The 18,444-nt window shown below is 44.9% G+C and overlaps 1 long non-coding RNA gene across 1 annotated transcript; it reads right to left on the reverse strand.

The window, feature by feature from the left end:
• Window positions 1-1,331: 1,331 nt before the first annotated feature.
• Window positions 1,332-11,964, reverse strand: LOC133234198 (uncharacterized). The gene is made up of 2 exons (XR_009732057.1): window positions 11,239-11,964; window positions 1,332-2,523 (listed from the first exon to the last, which is right to left on the reverse strand). It is a non-coding gene; the product is annotated as an uncharacterized LOC133234198 (long non-coding RNA).
• Window positions 11,965-18,444: the final 6,480 nt, after the last annotated feature.

The following is an 18,444-nucleotide window of genomic DNA, read 5'->3' on the forward strand; positions in this document are numbered from 1 at the left end:
GAATGGCCCCCATTTTGGGGGCACTTATCATGTGCCAGACCCTCCCCAGTCAGCTCTCCCCACTCAGGCCCATGGCTTTGGCACCGGAGCAAGGTGCTTACCATGACTTTGTTGCCTTCTATGCTTCGATACCTCTTTCCACTTGGCCCCCACAGTGCCTTGTACCAATGAGCCCCCTCTCCCTTGTCCTAGACCTCTCCCTGGCTTGGGTCTTCAATCGAATTTCCCCTCATTGCCAACGTCCCTCTTAGAAAAGAGCTTTGCAGCACCTACTTGACAAGGATGATTGAGATCTCTGGGGTTCATTCATTCATTCTATAAGTACTGATTAAGCACTGGAGGTTTTAAGATAGACATAGTCCCACCCTCACTGCAAGCCAGCAAAGACAGACAGGAAACACAGTGTAATGATCAATTCAATAACTGCTAATGTGCAAAGTATTGCCAAGAAGTGGGGGGATGGGCCAATGAGAGGGACAGAATGAGACAGGAAGGGCACAGGGCACAACCTTTAAAAGAATGGCATAGCCCAAGGACATGACATAAGCTGATTAGAACCAGCTATGTCCCAGATGGTGCTCAGTATATGTTCATTGTAACACATCAAAACGTTAAATGACACACCCACAGATGCCAGGACCATAAAGGCCAAAAAGTGGGCGGTGGCCCAATGCCTGAAAGTCCCCACCCCTTCCCCAAAACAGCTGGAATACTCCTCCCACTCATTGTTGTTGTTCAGTCACTAAGTGCTGTCCAGCTCTTTGCGACCCCATGGACTGCAGCAAGCCAGGCTCCTCTGTCCTCCACTATCTCCTGGAGATTGCTCAAATTCATGTCTATCGAGTTGATGATACTATCTAACCATCTCATCCTCTGCCACCCCGTTCTCCTTTTGCCTTCACTTTCCCAGCATCAGGGTCTTTTCCAATGAGTCAGCTCTTCACATCTGGTGGCCAAAGTATTGGAGCTTCAGCTCCTATTCATTAGCCTATGAAATAACCCACCCCTATAAACACTGACAACCCCATACCCAGAGGTCTCTTGCCACTCTTGCCTTCCAAGATGGCCCACACTCTGTCTATGGAATGTGTTTTCTCCCTGAATAAACTTTTTTTCACTCTTCTGTCGCTCTCTCTTAAATTCTTTCCTGTGGGAAGCCAAGAACCTATACTTGGCAGCCGTTCCAGACACTGGGATGTGACCAACCTCTTGGGCCCCACTATCTTTCCTGCAATAATATGTGCATGCTCAATCATGTCCGACTTTTTGCAACCCCATGGACTGTAGCCCACCAGGCTCCTCTGTCCGTGGCATTTCCCAGGCAAGGATACTGGAGTGGGTTGACATTTCCTCCTCCAAGAGATCTTCCTGACGCAGGGATCAAACCCACATGTCCTGCATCTCCTGCACTGGCCAGCAGATTCTTTTACCATTGAGCCACCTAGGAAGCCTAGAAGAAGAAAAGAAACACCGCTGGGCCAGCACACCCCATCCCTTGAAGGTGAGGAGGGTCTGCCTACACGCTCTGGCAGTCGCCACTATAGCCACTGCACATTTAGGAGGAGCAGAAGCTGGGGGTATCCTTGCCTGGGAAATCCCATGGACAGAGGAGCCTGGTGAGCTGCAGTCCATGGGGTCACAAAGCACCAGACATGACTGAGTGACTGAGCATGCACACCTGCAACAACCTGATCTGGTGTCCAGGGAGGGCCTCCTGGAGGAGACAAAGGCCCGTAAGAGACAGGACAGCATGTGAAGGACACAGGTGGGGAACTGAGGTGCATTTAGGGGCTGCAGTGAGTACAGCAGGTGGGGGGACTTTGGAAGAGGACAGTGAGTAACAGGAAATGACCTAAGAGTCTCCTCGAAGACTCAGCTCAGGGATGGGCCTCAAGAGGCTTGGGTATGAATCCTGATGGGGTCATTTACTCTCTGTGAGGCCTTGGGTGAATATCTTTTCTTTTATTTTTAATATTTATTTGGCTGCACTGAGTCTTGGTCACAGCACTCACAATCTTCAGTGTTTGTTGGGGGATGCGGGATCTTTAGTTGCAGCATGTGGGATCTAGTTCCCTGACTAGGGATCGAACCCAGGCCCCCTGCATTGGAAGCACAGAGTCTTAGCCACTGGGCCACCTGGAAGTCCCTTGGTGAGTTTCTTAACCTCTCTGTTTTTGTTTTCATAGCTGCAAATGGGGCATCTTCTCCAACACCTAGCTGAATTTAATAAGCACTTAATACAAGCCAGGCATTTTTTCCAAGAACTTTACAGGACATAACTAATTTAATCCTTACAATATTCCTAAGAGATAAGGTATTACCACTTAGCAGATAATGAAACTGAGTCACTAAATTAACTTGTTGAAGGTGACCCAGCATGCTGTTAGGTATCTACCTGGCAGGGTTTCCAGAGTTGAAAGAGATAAATAAAGTGTAACATTTAACACAGTGCCTGGCACACAGCACAGTTGGCCTTCCATATCTCCAGGTTCCGCATTCCCAGATTCAATCCACCTTGGATATCTGGGAAAAAAAAAAAAACAAAAACCAGAAAGTTCCAAAAAACAAAACTTAAATTTGTCAAGCCAGTGACTATTTACATAGCTTTTACATTGTATTGATAACTATTTGCATAGATTTCACATTTTCTTAGATATTACAAGTAATCTACAGATGACTTAAAGTACAGAGGCGGATGTGCTTGTGTTAATATGCAAAATATTAGTCTCTCAGTCGTGTCTGACTCTTTGTGACCCCATGGACTATGGCCCACCAGGCTCCTCTGTCCGTGGGATTCTCCAGGCAAGAATACTGGATTGGGTTGCCATTTCCTTCTCCAGCGGATCTTCCTGACCCAGGGATCAAACTTGGGTCTCCTACCTTGCAGGCAAATTCTTTACCAATTGACCCACCAGGGAAACTGGTTATATACAAAGACCATGCCATTTTGCACTGTGGAAACAAATCCCCACAGACAGTGAGGGAGCAATGTGATTGCTCAATAATTTTTACTATTTATTTTGATTTATCCTAAGGCCAGCGGGAAGCCATTAAAAGGCTATAAGCCATCAAGAGGATGTTTTTTTAAAGAATGGCTCTGAGGAGTCCAGGGTAGACGCAGAGAGAGTAATTAGAAGGCTGTTACAACTAGGAGTTCGCATGCCAGGCTAAGGATCCCACATCCCGCCACTAAAAGATCTTGTGTGCCACAATTAGGACCTGGTGAAGCCAAATAAGTAAATAAATAAAAATACTAAAAAGAAGACGACGACTGTTACAGGAGAGGGAAATACTAGCAGCCAAATCAGACTTGTGCGAGTAGGGTAATGAATCCCTGAAAGGTATTTCCACGGTGGAATCCATGTGTCTTGGGCATCGAGGGGTACTGAGGTTTAAAGAGTAGTGCCAGGTTTCTGGGCTTCTCAGGTGGCGCTAGTGGTAAAGAACCCGCCTGCCAATGAAGGAGACATAAGAGATGCAGATGCCATCCCTGGGTTGGGAAGATCCCCTGGAGGAAGAAATGGAAACCCACTCCAGAATTCTTGCCTGGGAAATCCCATGGACAGAAGAGCCTGGTGAACTGCAGTCCATGGGGCTGCAAAGAGTCAGACTCAACTGAAGCGACTTAGCATGAAAGCCAGGTTTCTGGCTGGCCTCGGATGCAGTGCCATTGACAGGAGCCCAGTGTGTGGGACAGATTAGGCATGGAGACTTGTCTATTTCGGACAAGTGACACGTAAAGAGGACATGTAAGTAGAGATGGGCAGCAGCTATGACATGCACAAGTTCAAATCCATGACCTGTGTTGTGCTGTAAGAGGCTAAGCCTTTAGCGAACAACGGACCACCTATCATTTGCTAGTCCTTTACTCTGCCTGACCCGATTCTGATGCTTCATGGTCTCATTAAATCCTCCCCACACCCTGAGCGGAGCTCTGTTCTGGCCTTTCATTTAGAAAAGTGGGGGACTTCCTTAGTGGTCCAGTGGTTAAGAATCTGCCTTCCAATGCAGGGGACACAAATTCGACCCCTGGTTGAGGAACTAAGATCCCAGAGGCTGCAGGGCAACTAAGCCCACACGCTACAGCTAGAGACACCCACAAGCTGCAACAAAGTATCCCACATGCCACAAGGAGGATCCCATGTGCCAAAACTGAAAATAACACAGCCAAATAACTCGTAAGTTAAATCATAATAATAATGAATGAAGAATGCTTTTTAAAACGTGAAAAATGAGTTCAGGAAGGTTCGATTACTTTCCCAGTGTCAAGTAGCAGGCAGAGCTGGGTTTCAACCCAGGTTGTGTTGTTGTTCAGTCACTAAGTCACGTCCGACTCTTTGCGACCCCACTGACTTCAGCACACCAGGCCTCCCTGTCCTTCTCTCTCTCCTGGAATTTGCTCAAACTCATGTCCATTGAGTCGGTGATGCCATCCAACCATCTCGTCTTCTGTTGCCCCTTCTCCTGCCTTCAATCTTTCCCAGCATCAGGGTCTTTACAAATGAGTCAGCTCTTCTCATCAGGTGGCCAAAGTGTTGTAGTTTCAGCTTCAACTTCAGTCTTTTCAATGAATATTGAGGGTTGATTTCCTTTAGGATTGACTGGTTTGATCTCCTTGCAGTCCAAGGGACTCTCAAGAGTCTTCTCCGGCACCATAGTTCAAAAGCATCACTTCTTCAGTGCTCAGCCTTCTTTATGCTCCAGCTCTCACATCCATACATGACTACTGAAAAACCACAGCTTTGACTAGATGGACCTTTGTTGGCAAAGTAATGTCTCTGCTTTTTAATATGCTGCCTAGGTTTGTCATAGCTTTTCTTCCAAGGAGAAACCCAGGTTGTACCGATGCGGCAAAAGAGGTCACGTGGGCAGGTACACAAGCAGCTCAGACAGTGTAGACTTGTGTGGCTCAAGAGTGGAACCAACGCTGAGGATCTAAACAGCAAAAGAGACGGTCCCAACGGGTAAAAGTGAGGGTTTCCACTCTACCCCAAGTGCTTCAAAATCCCTTTGTGTTCATCAGTCCTGCTCACCTGTTTCCATGGTTTCTTCTCAGCTTGAGGAAGCCCTAAAGCCAACCTTTCCCCATGCTCTGGAGCTCAGTCCCCAAGAAGGGCACTTGCATGAGGGCACTAGACCAAATATCCCCAGTTTTGTCTGCAGACTAGGCCGTCCCACCAGTTCTCTGCTTCCTTTCTCCGAGTCGCACTCTCTTGCAGAAAAGGCAAGGAGGTAAAATAGGACGACCCACCCCAGAGGAAAGGGTTAGCATCCAACACCAACAAAATGTCCAGTTGAGAGAATTTAAGTTGGGTCTCCCATTCCCCCCGCTGCTGCAGATTCCCCTAAGCTGCCTATTTCCCAAGACTGAGCAGGTCCCTGGTCCAGAAGAGAAGCTGGAATCCTAATCTTCAGTGCCAGCTTTCACTCTGGATTTATTTAAATGACATGAGTGCAAACATTCTAGTTTTGTTTCTGGTATTTTCTGTTCAGTGACCTGACTCATGTAACTTTTAATGATTTGTCTATTGGGACTTTAGTTTAAAAAATCATTTACATAAAAACATTTTAATGTGATTTTTAAGGTATTAAACATATTCAACACTGTCTTTTTAGTTTTGTCATCACTTTTTCTTTTAAAACTATACAAGTGATTTATGAGTATGAGGAGGAGAAGGGGCGAGAGAGGATGAGACAGTTGGATGGTAGCACCAACTCAATGGACATGAGTTACTGCAAACTCAGGGAGATGCTGAAGGACAGGGAAGCCTGGCATGCTGCAGTCCCTGGGGTCGCTAAGAGTCAGACATGGCTTAGCAACAGAAAAACAACAAAGTGTGTGTGCTCTTATTGTATGATATTAAAACCCTTACAGTTCAAATAAATCAAATGTCCCGTTCAGTTCCGTTCAGTTCAGTTCAGTCGCTTAGTCGTGTCCGACTCTTTGCCACCCCATGAATCGCAGCACACCAAGCCTCCCTGTCTATCACCAACTTCCGGAGTTCACCCAAACTCACGTCCATCCAGTCGGTGATGCTATCTAGCCATTTCATCCTCTGTCGTCCCCTTCTCCTCCTGCCCTCAATCCCTCCCAGCATCAGAGTCTTTTCCAGTGAGTCAACTCTTCGCATCAGGTGGCCAAAGTATTGGAGTTTCAGCTCAGCATCAGTCCTTCCAATGAACACCCAGGACTGATCTCCTTTAGAATGGACTGGTTGGATCTCCTTGCAGTCCAAGGGACTCTCAAGAGTCTTCTCCAATACCACAGTTCAAAAGCATCCATTCTTCGGCGCTCAGCTTTCTTCACAGTCCAACTCTCACATCCATACATGACCACAGGAAAAACCATAGCCTTGACTAGACGGACCTTTGTTGGCAAAGCAATGTCTGCTTTTTAATATTCTATCTAGGTTGGTCATAACTTTCCTTCCAAGGAGTAAGCGTCTTTTAATTTCATGGCTGCAATCGCCATCTGCAGTGATTTTGGAGCCTCCCAAAATAAAGTCTGACACTGTTTCCACTGTTTCCCCATCTATTTGCCATGAAGTGATGGGACCAGATGCCATGATCTTCGTTTTCTGAACGTTGAGCTTTAAGCCAACTTTTTCACTCTCCTCTTTCATTTTCATCAAGAGGCTTTTGAGTTCCTCTTCACTTTCTGCCATAAAGGTGGTGTCATCTGCATATCTGAGGTTATTGATATTTCTCCCTGCAGTCTTGATTCCAGCTTGTGCTTCTTCCAGCCCAGCGTTTCTCATGGTGTACTCTGCATATAAGTTAAATATGCAAGGTGACAATATACAGCCTTGACGTACTCCTTTTCCTATTTGGAACCAGTCTGTTGTTCCATGTCCAGTACTAACTGTTGCTTCCTGACCTGCATATAGGTTTCTCAAGAGGCAGGTGAGGTGGTCTGGTATTCCCATCTCATTCAGAATTTTCCACAGTTTATTGTGATCCACACAGTCAAAGGCTTTGGCATAGTCAATAAAGCAGAAATAGATGTTTTTCTGGAACTCTCTTGCTTTTTAGATGATCCAGCGATATTGGCAATTTGATCTCTGGTTCCTCTGCCTTTTCTAAAACCAGCTTGAACATCTGGAAGTTCACGGTTCATGTATTGCTGAAGCCTGGCTTGGAGAATTTTGAGCATTACTTTACTAGCATGTTAGATGAGTGCAATTGTGCGGTAGTTTGAGTATTGTTTGGCATTGCCTTTCTTTGGGATTGGAGAAGGCAATGGCACCCCACTCCAGTACTCTTGCCTGGAAAATCCCATGGACAGAGGAGCCTGGTAGGCTGCAGTCCATGGGGTCGAGAAGAGTCGGACACGACTGAGTGACTTCACTTTCACTTTTCTCTTTTATGCACTGGAGAAGGAAATGGCAACCCATTCCAGTATTCTTGCCTGGAGAATCCCAGGGACGATGGAGCCTGGTGGGCTGCCGTCTATGGGGTCGCACAGAGTCGGACACGACTGAAGCTACTTAGCTTAGTTTAGCTTAGCTTCTTTGGGATTGGAATGAAAACTGACATTTTCCAGTCCTGTGGCCACTGCTAGCCCACTCCAAATGCTATCAGTTTGTGTATATCCATCCTGACCACCTTCTAGGTATTTACACACTTCATACATTTACAAAAATACATAGTTTTGTTTTGTGTACATTTTTCTTCTTTATGTGAACATCATACTAACTGCAACTTGCCTTCTTTGCTTAACAATACATCTTAGAGGGACTTCCCTGGTGGTCCACTGGTTAAGAATCTGCCTTCCGATGCAAGGGACAGTGTCTGGTTCGATCCCTGACCAGGAAACTAAGATCCCAGATGCCTCAGAGCAACCAAGCCACAACTACAACTAGAGTCCCTTTGCCACAAGGAGGATTTCGCATGACATAAGGAAGATCCTGCATGCTGCAACTGGGACTGACACAGATAAATAAATACGTATTTTTCAAAAACAAACAAAAAACCTCCAACATATCATTTAGAGATAATTTTTGTTTTCTTACCATGTAAAGTTTGACTTATTTATACAACCAAAAATGTTCTCTTTTTCCTTGATTTCTCCCTTTGGTTCTAAGCTTAGGGAGTCATTTCTTCTCCAGGTGTTTGAAACTGTCTATTTTCTTTTCCTCACAACATTTTTACATTTGGTCTTTATTATTATTGCTATTATTATGTCCAAATAAAATATATTTGTTGTATTATGTGAGATGAGGATACATTTTTTTCCCCAAATTGCCAGCCAGTTAGCCCAAAATAATTTTCTAAATTACCCTTTCTTTTCCTGACGATGGTACTTTATTACACATTACATGTGTATCATTGTCTCATTCTAAAAGTCCTATTTTAAACTACTAAGACAACTACAAATTTTTGTCCTCATACCACACAATTTTAAATATCACAAATTCATAATATGTTTTGTGGCTACTTCTATTCCCTCATCCTCACTCTCATTTTACAAAACTTTCGTTGAAATTCTACCTCTTTATTCTGCTAAATGAGTTAATGAATTTTATAATCTTTTCCTTTTTTTTGAAAAGTTAAAATCACATTTGGATTTTCATTAAGCCTGTAAATTAAATTGACCTTTCCATCTTTACATCATTTAGCCTTTGCACTAGGCATAAAGAATGTCTCTCCCTAGTCATCTTTTCTTTTAACCTTAGGAAAAAAAATTATAGATTTCTTCATAGAGAAAATGCTATATTCTGGATTAGTTTATATATCCCATGCTTCAAAACTTTAGAAGATAAACCCTCTTCCCCAGTAAAACCATTTGAACTCACAACTTTGGGGCACAGCATTCTTGATATCTGTCTTAAATTCCTCCTCAACTTGTTTATTCGTTAAACTAGTATTTATTTCAAGTGCCTGATATGCTTCAGGCCCAGGTTTGTGCATAGGGATACAGCAGCAAATAAAATAGCTTTCTTTTTTTTTCTTTTGACAGCTCCTCTTGGCTTGTGGGATCTTCGTTCCTCCACCAGGAATTGAACTCCAGCCCCGCCAGTGAAAGCGCTGAGTGCTAACCACTAGCCTGCCAGGGAATTCCCAGATAGTTTTCGTACAAGCATCTCAAAATATAATGCTTACTTTAAAAAAAAAAAAAATCACGATTATCTCGAAATTAAAAGTTTAATTAAAAACACTAAAGTCCTCTCTTCTTAGGAAGCTGGTGTTCTAGTGGGGAGAGAAGAAGGGAAACAAGTAAGCAATTAGGCATATGTCATATCAGATGGTGAGAAATGCTGCCGAGAAAAAGTGCAGTTTCCAAAAGCTGGTCAGGGGCAGACGCTCTGTCCGCTGATTTTGAACAGAAGCTGAAGGAGGTGGCTTAAATTTTCTGCTTCTGCTTCTGCTTCTGTCAGAGAAACTTCTCTATTTTTTCCCACAGAAAATTATCTCAGAAGTATTCAAATTTGTCTACAATCTCACATATTCTTTTATATTTTTAAGTCTATTTTGTCATTTCTACCATTTCACCCTAAGTTTTATTTCTGTTTTTTTCCCTTCATCATATTTGTCCATTGTATTATTTAGATCTTGTTTTTTACATAAAGAATCAACTCAAGGATGTATGTGTTATGTACTGTTTTTCTATTTTTTAATTTTTTTCTGTTTCTTTTCTGATCTCTTCCTTCCTCATCTTTATTTGGGGTTTTGTTTTCATGTATTTCTAAAGTATTTAATGAGCATTTTGCTTGTTTAAATTTCTCTGGATTTAATAGTAAAATCACTTTAAAAACTAAATAAAATTTTGAGTAAAGCTTTGTGTACATGCTGTTGGTTTTCCTAGGTGTGACTCTTTATTTTTCTTTCTAAATTAACACAACTCCTAGTATATATAACTGAATCATTGTGTGGTATACCTGGAACTAACACCATATTGTAACTCAACTATACTTCAAAAAAACAAAGTTAGACACACACACACACACACACACACCGCCCCCCAAAGAAAACTGTATTCATGCAAAAAAATAAATAAATAAAGGCAGTGAAGCTCACACACACAAACTCCACTTCATTCCTGATTTTCTCCTTTATCCAAAAGCTTATTTGGGAGAATTTTAAATAGTCAATTTCTAACAATAATTTCTAGTGTTAGCATATTGTGAACAAAGAATATGATCCACATGACATTTGTATTTTGAATTCATTGGGCTTTTCTTTGTGGAGGAAACTGTGATCCACTTTTAAAGTTATTTTCTGGATCCTGGGAAACAGGCTGAGTAACTTACAGCCCAAGCCAAAGTCAGTATATCTTCAGGAACTGGGGAAAAGAACAAAATGTGAACAGGAAGTAAGCTTCAAAGAGGAAGTGATTTTGATACAGAGGAGACAAAGGACTGGCTTTTTCCAGTACCCACTAAAGGCCAGGCACTGTGCTGGGTGCTTTGAATGTATTGTCTCATTCTGAGGCCAAGCAGGATTCTTCAGAGCAGGAAATGGTGCCCTGGGGAGGTTAAGTAACTTCCTAAAGTCTGTTCCTTGTTCACAGTCCTGTCCCCCTCGCTATGCTGAGCAGCTTCCCACTTTCAAGACTCAGTTTAAACATCACCTTTTTTCTCAAAGAGAAGAGCTGGGCACCCCTCCTCTATTCGTGTAGAAGTCATCGCTAGTCACATCTGCCACCCTTGTTACCCTGTAAGACCTGTAAGGACAGCCAGCACGTTGTGGGTTCTTAATAAATATTTGTTATGAAGTGAAGAATACAGGCAAAAGGACCAAAATAAAGGACCGAAAAAGAGTTCCTGTATGAAGAAAGAACACAACAAAGCCATCAGCCAAGCCATCAGCCTAAGGACCCTTCTCCGACTCCTGCCAAATGGCGATGCCTCGGGGTTTACAAGTAATAATTTTGGCATTAATAGCTCGATCTGTTTGCAAAGTGTTTGCTGTCTACACAGCATTATCCTATCTGCACTATCTTATTTGGTCTCCAAGAATGGGTTGTCCTAAGCCCCATTTTCTAGGTATAATAGTGAAGCATTTAGAAACTGAGTCTGGCCAAGGTCAGACAGGGAAGCCTGGCGTGCTGCAGTCCACGGGGTCGCAAAGAGTCGGATCTGACTCAGCGACTGAACAACAAGGTCATACAGCTTGCAAGTCGCCATAACCAAGAGCTCCTCAGACTCCACTTAATGCCACATTCAAACTTGAACCCAGGTCCCTCCTGATGCTAAAGCAGACCTGCAGACACACATGCACGCTCACGCACAAACATACCTTGCTGCCTCGGTGGAGAGGAGACGTTCAATTCCCCTCCTGCCTCGCTCATCATTGTGGTTTCACAATGGAGTCTTTCTTCTTCAGACAACATGTTTAATTAATGCCTTAAAGGAAATTCATGAGGGTGATCCCTGATGTTACATGCTCATTCATTCATCTGTTCTTATGGACGATAAACACTGACAGAGCATTGACTGAGGCCCTGTTAAGAATGCAAAGCCAGGTAATCTGCTAGCCTGGACACTGGGACCCAGGTGAAGGGTGGGGAGGATGACTTTCGGGGACCTTCAGGACCGCTCTGCTCACAGTCCACTCACCCCACTTCCAGGCCTGCCTCCTCCTCCCCCACCCTCCCAGTCCCCACCCCACACTCTCTTTATCTCCCTTCACAAAAAGCCCCATTCTCTTTTTGCACAATACACTTTCACAATAGATAGTCTATTCAACCCAGAGCCCAAATCATCAGCAACCAAAATGCTTGGTTCCTCTTTCCTCCTAGGTCTTCAAAAGTTTCCAGGGGAGGAGGAATAATTGCATTCTGTAGCGTAACTTCCTGTCCCTGTTTGCTTGGCTGTTTCTCCTGCAAACTGGAAGGTCCTCGAAGCCCTGGCCTGGGTCTTTTCACTATTGACTGTAGAATAAATGAAAAACCCAGGTCTTGCTCTCTAAATATACAGGTTATTGTTTACAATAATATAATCATTATAGAAATTTGACAAATACTTTGAGACAAAGAAGACAATAAAAAATTATCTAATATTCCAACAAACACATATAACTTTTTATTAATTTTTACTTATTTTTAAAAATTTTGGCCACACTGTGTGGCATGCAGAATCTTAGTTCCCCAACCACGGATCAAACCCATGCTCCCTGCAACGGAAGTTTTAACCACTAGACTACCAGGGAAGTTCTACAAGTAACTTTTAAACTTGTCTGTATTTCCTTCCAAGTTTTTATATGTACTTTTCAGGATAAATATTCAATATATATGTATATACAAAACTTGGCAAGACTACAATTGCATATGCAATTTTGTATCTCACGCACTACATCAGAAACATTTTTCAGGTCATTAAATATTCTTCAAAAACATGGCTTTTAATAGCAATGCAGTTACATCAAACATGCATGCCGTAACTTCTTTAAACATTTCCTCACTGTTGAATACTTGGGTTATTTCCTTTCTTCCTTCTGTTCTTTTCCTTTTTATTGGCTGTAATTTTTGCCAACATAAATAACATTTTGATAAACATCCTTAACTCACATCTTTGTCCACACTGATGATTCCCCCTCCAATAGATTTCTAGAACTAAAGTTATTAATCAAAAGACACAAACTTTTTCAACTTCTCTTGACTTACAATATCAAATTATTTTCCAGGCTTTGATCCATCAGCCTTCTTATAGGAATACATGTCATCATTGTGGTCTTTATGTATTTATGTATTTTTAACTGTTTGGTGAAGCTAGCAGTTTCCTGTTTATGGTAGGTGGCCCATGTTTCTTTTAGCTTATTTTTAGTCTTATATTTATGCAAATAAGGCCAGTTAATTTACTGGTCCAAACAATGATGGGAATAAAGCCACACAACTATGCACTCTTGGTCGTAAGGGGGATGGAAGTTTCACCCTATCGTCATTCCCTGAAAAATGATGCACAAAGGTCAGATGCTCACCCCATCTATCCAGCTACAAAGACTTGCTTTCTTTGGGTTTTTCCTACAAACCCTGAAAGTCATTTAGCCGTGTCCGATTCTTTGAGACCCCATGAACTATACAGTCCATGGAATTCTCCAGGCCAGAATACTGGAGTGGGTATAGCCTATCCCTGCTCCATGGGATCTTCCTGACCCAGGAACTGAACCAGGGTCTCTTGCATTGAACCTCCTCTCCTGCGTGAGGATTCTTTACCAGCTGAGCTACCAGGGAGGCCCCCCTTGAGTCTCCCTAAATTGCCACTACACTTCTGAGAATTTTGAGCTGCTGCCCAATACAACTTCTGTAGGACTCTGGTCCCTGACTTAGTTCTCAGTGACTCTCCAGCTCTGGTCCTCCTGCCACCTCCTACATCCCATCCTTTCAGGAGTTCAAGGTTTGCCTCTGCTCTCTGAAACCCCTTGAAGTTCCTTCCATCCTCAGGGTCCTGCATCTTCTATTGACTGGAATCCATCCAGTGGGGAGGTCTGATTCTCAAAACCTTATATTAGACATTGCAAAGTCACTGAAATATATATATATATATATGTATGTATATACACATATATATTATATCGTTCAGTTGCTCAGTTGTGACCAACTCTTTGTGATCCCATGAGCTGTAGCACACCAGGCTTCCCTGTTCTTTACCATTTCCCAGAGCTGACTCAAACTCATGTCCATTGAGTCAGTGATGTCATCCAACCATCTCATCCTCTGTCATCCCCTTTTCTTCCTGCCTTTCAGTCTTTCCCAGCATCAGGGTCTTTTCCAATGAGTCAGCTCTTCAAATCAGGTGGCCAAAGTATTGGACCTTCAGTTTCAGCATCAGTCCTTCCAATGAATATTCAAGGTTGATTTCCTTTAGGACTGACAGCTTTGATCTCCTTGCGGTCCAAGGGACTGGTCATGGTGGAGAGTTCTGACAAAAAGTGGTCCACTGGAGAAGAGAATAGCAAACCACTTCAGCATTCTTGCTTGAGAACCCCATGAACAGTATGAAAAGGCAAAAAGATATATAGTATTTATGAAAATATTTCTTTATCTGGCTGCACGGGTCTTAGTGGCGGTGGCACGCAGGACCTTTTAGTCGCGGCATGTGGCATCTACTTCCATGAACAGGGATGGAATCCAGGCCCCCTGTATTAGGAGCACAAAGCCTTAGCCACTGGACCACCAGGGAAGTCCTTGATATAAATTTTTAATGTTTGTTTGGTTCTGCCAATGAAAGCAACAAATTTTAATAATCATCTGCTGATCTCCCAGCAGTTACTCTGGTGAATACGTCAATTGGAACACTGAAGAGCTGTGTTTCATCCCTTTATTTGGTTTATTAGATTCTTCAGATTTTCAGAGATTTCAGAGATGGGTATGAACATTCTTGAAGGTCTGTGACATGACTGCATCCTCCCATTAATAAACCTTATACTAACAAATATTCCCTCCCATTCCAGCCATGGGGCTCCTGAAAAGCCCAGGGGAGGCTTCCTTTACTGCTTCTGCATCGGAACAGCTGATTTCTTTCTCTCTCATGTGAGTGAATCTGAAGGCTTCCTTCCTGGGTTTAAGAGGATCGGGGGACTTGGCTAAAGGTGGTGGTGTCTGTGAGCGTAGGCCATTGTGAGTACTTCCTCACGGTCATTCACACAGGCTTCACCGTTTGCCAAATGAAGTATCACGCATCACGGGTCATACATCACCTGCTTTCATGCCTGCCCACAATCCCAGGAGATGGCCATTACCGAAGCTACTCAGGTGGCAGAGAAGGAAGTGGGTCACTGCCCAGACAGGTTCTTGCAGGGAGGTGATCTGGGAGAGAAAACGGGGAAGTATGAGGAGCGGATGGGCTTCCCTGGTGGCTCAGATGGTAAAGAATCTGCCTGCAACACAGGAGACGCTGGTTTCATCCCTGGGTCGGGAAGATACCCTGGAGAAGGGAATGGCTACCCACTCCAGAGAATCCTGGAGAATCCCATGGACAGAGGAGCCTGGTGGGCTAGTCCATGGGGTCACAGAGTCAGGCATGACTGAGAGACTAATACGCGCATACACACACCCATGAGGAGGGGATATGGGAAAGAAAAGAAGAAAAGAGAGATGTTGAAAGGAACTCCCACCTAGAAACTGGCTGCAAATTCTCGCTCAGTCACTCCATAGCTGTGACCTTGGAAAGCTTTTTTTCTTGGAAAGCTTTTAAACTTTTCTGTGCCTCGGTCTCCTCAGCTGTAAAATGGTGACCAGAATATGACATTTATCTGGCACAAAGGTGACTGTACAGTATATTTATCACAGCAGGTCCATAAAAGCAGAAAATTGGGAATATCCTGCAAGTCCAGTGATTTGTTTTTAAACAAGTAATATAAACACATGCTATGGGAAAATACCATTTGTTAAGAATGACAATGGATGTTTACAGACAGGGGAAGATATCTGTGACATATTATCAAGTAAAAGTGGCTGCTATTCGGTAGGAATAACATTATGTCATTTTGTTAATTTTCTTAAAATAATATATTTACATGTATAGTCATTCATCTGGTTAACAATATTTACTTTGCATAGTTTTATTACTACGCATTTATGTGCAGATGTGTGCCTATAGAATGTCCAAGGTTATATACCAAACTGTAATGTCTCTACAGGAGTTCTTTTTCAGATTTGCTTAGCTGGTTATGAAATTCTCTCACAATGAACTTGTGTCATAAAGAAATAGTAGAAGTGCAAAAGGTTTATGATGCAGGAACTGGAACCCTGGTGTCTGCCTGGATCCAGGGGGCAGGTTGCTGATGCCAAGTTCATTTGCAGGTTGCCTGGAGAATGAGGAACCCAAGCAAAGGACTAAGAGGTTTCAAGAGATGTAATGTGGGCTCTAGAGGAGTCAAAAGTCACTCTCTCCCCGTCTCTTCTCCCCAGTGTGAACTTCTGCGTCTACTTTTCTCCACTGAGCAAACAGCCAGGCACCTACTCCTAGGGGTCCTCCGGGATTTTACAAGGCCCACTCTCCTCTGTTCCTATTTGCTCTTCGGGCAGGCGACATCTCCACCCATCAGGCCAGGCCTTGGTAACCACAGTTGTCACATTCTGGTCTCATTCCTGAGATGACACCCTGGCCATCCTGGTTGGATGTAGGTGATCCCCAGTCCCAGCCACCCATGAGGACACAGGGCATCTCTGAAGGAATGCTCTCTCCACAGCCAGTTCATCACAATTCAGGTATGGTGACTCACTCAAGTTTCAACCCTTAACATAAATCTCATTTTCAGTTGGTAAGAGCACCTCCAGTCACTCCCTAACACATAATGACAATGAATAAAAGCTATCAGGCATTGGAGCTTATGTCCCAGATGCTGAGCTGGGCACAGGCTTTTTTAAGCCTCACAGAAACCCTGTGAGTCAGTTGTTTTTACCCCATTTCACAGATGAGAAAACTTATATTCAGAGAGGTCAATTGGCCCAGGAATATGCAGCAAGTCAACCTGGACCCTTAAACATAAAACACCACTTCTGCGGCCCATAGGTCTTCTCGGTGGTTTAGTTGCTCAGTTGTGTTCAACTTCTCAGACCCCACGGACTGAAGCCCACCAGCCTCCTTTGTTCCATGGGATTTCCCATGCAAGAATATTGGAGTGGGTTGCCATTTCCTTCTCCAGGGGATCTTCCCAACCCAGGGATCGAACCCAGATAGACCCAAGCAGTCCCCTGCATTGCAGGATTCTTTCTGATGGAGCCACCAGGGAAGCCCATAGGTCTTCTTACCCTCAGCTTATAAAGATGGAAACTAAGGCTATTAACCACCCAAGTTCATGATGTGAGCAAGTGGGAGAGGCGAAAATTTTAAAATCTCCCTGCTATCCTGCCCCTCCCCAACTGGTGCTCGGACACCTGTGTGTCCCTGCTCCGCCACTGTACTCTCCACTGCTGGAGACTCCAAGAATCCAGAAGAATGCGCTCTCTTGCCTTGGCACCTTCAGACAGGCTGTGCTATCACACGAATTTACCTAGACATCTAGACACAACTTCCTCCAGGAGTCATCCCTGACTGTCTCAGTCCAAGCACCCCTTTTCTAGATGCTCCCTTGGTTCATCCTTACGTGTAACATGAGGCCCTGTGGTTGCCTGTCTTCTTGTTTCTTCCCCTGCCAGTCTAAAGCCTGAGTGACGACCACAGGCACTGATGGCTGTTAGGTCCTTAGCACCCAGCATGGAGTGGGCACAGAGCAGGTATTCAGTAAGCATGGGTTACCCGAATGCTCCACGGTCAGTGCTGTTTGTTTTATTTGGAGGAAATAATTTAGGTGCACTAAGCAGACTCTAAAATGACAGAAATGTGGCTCTCTGGACACCCCGTTAAGAGGGCAGTATGGATGGGGGATGGATGCACTGGGGTCATCCAGGGCTCAGTTGCCGTGATATTAAAAACCACGGAGTCCTCCTTGCTAAAGCAAGTCCCAGGCTACTGTTTTCTCACTCCCAGTCAGAAACAAATCATGTTCTGAGTGACTGGAGTCATTGCTCACAGCACCGGGAGCTGGTTTAGGGTGGGGTGAGGGGCAGTGGCCTTGGGGCTCCAGTGTCTAAAGGCCCAGGCCTGCGGGCTGGGGGGAGGGGTGCAGAGTGGCAGGTCCTGTGTGTGAGTGGGGGGCGGGGGGGGGGGGGAGACAATGGGGCTCAGCATCTGCTCCTCGCTGGGAGAAGGGACCCTCCAGTGAAAAGCCAGGGAGAGCAGGGAAGTGTGGGAGGAATTGATGAGGAGAAGGGGTGGAGCCAAGGAGACGCAGCCGGGAGGAAGGAAGAGAAGGGGAAGGAAGAGCGGAGGGAGGGGAGAGGATCCAGGCTCTCCTTCCTCCCGGTGACCTGGTCGGGAGCCGCAGCCTCCTCTAGCATTGTTTCCTGCGGAAACGTCGGGGGCCCATGGAGACTCACGCTTCTCCCCAGTCCCTGGCAGCAGCCCCCAGTCCAAAGGCCAGGCATCCAGCAGGTGCTCAATACTTAGTTGGGCAAAAGAGACATGTGGCCCAAGTTTGCTCTGGGAACTTTTCCCCTCCCTTCTCCCCACTGGAGAAGAAGGCAGAGCAGGTTCTTGAGAACACGCCCAGGCGCCCCATGAATAATTGACCCTTCGTGGGGTCTCTGCCGCGTTCGGTCCAAGGGCTCGGAGTGGAGAAGCGGCTGGACGTTAGAGGCCGGTCGGGAGCCGGGGGAAAGCAAAGCTGCGCCAAGGCCCGCGGCCCTGCAGGGAGGAGCTGGGGGCCCGACCCCCGCAAGACCAACGGCCACGCCTCGGCGCCCCCCAGCAGCGCGCCCTTCTGCGACGGGCGAGGCTGCGGGGGCCGGATCCCAGCGGCTCCTCCGATCCCCTTCCCCACCCCGACCCAGGCGCTCGCAATACGCCCCGCTCCCTCGAGTCTGGACGTCCAGGGCTCTGCAAACAGCTGTTCAAAGGCTTTTTACAGTTCATTGCTCTGCGGGGATGTTTGTTCCAAGCCCATCTGCCTACTTTAAAAATA

Source organism: Bos javanicus, chromosome 21 (genome assembly GCF_032452875.1).
Source record: "Bos javanicus breed banteng chromosome 21, ARS-OSU_banteng_1.0, whole genome shotgun sequence".
Lineage (NCBI taxonomy): Eukaryota > Metazoa > Chordata > Mammalia > Artiodactyla > Bovidae > Bos > Bos javanicus.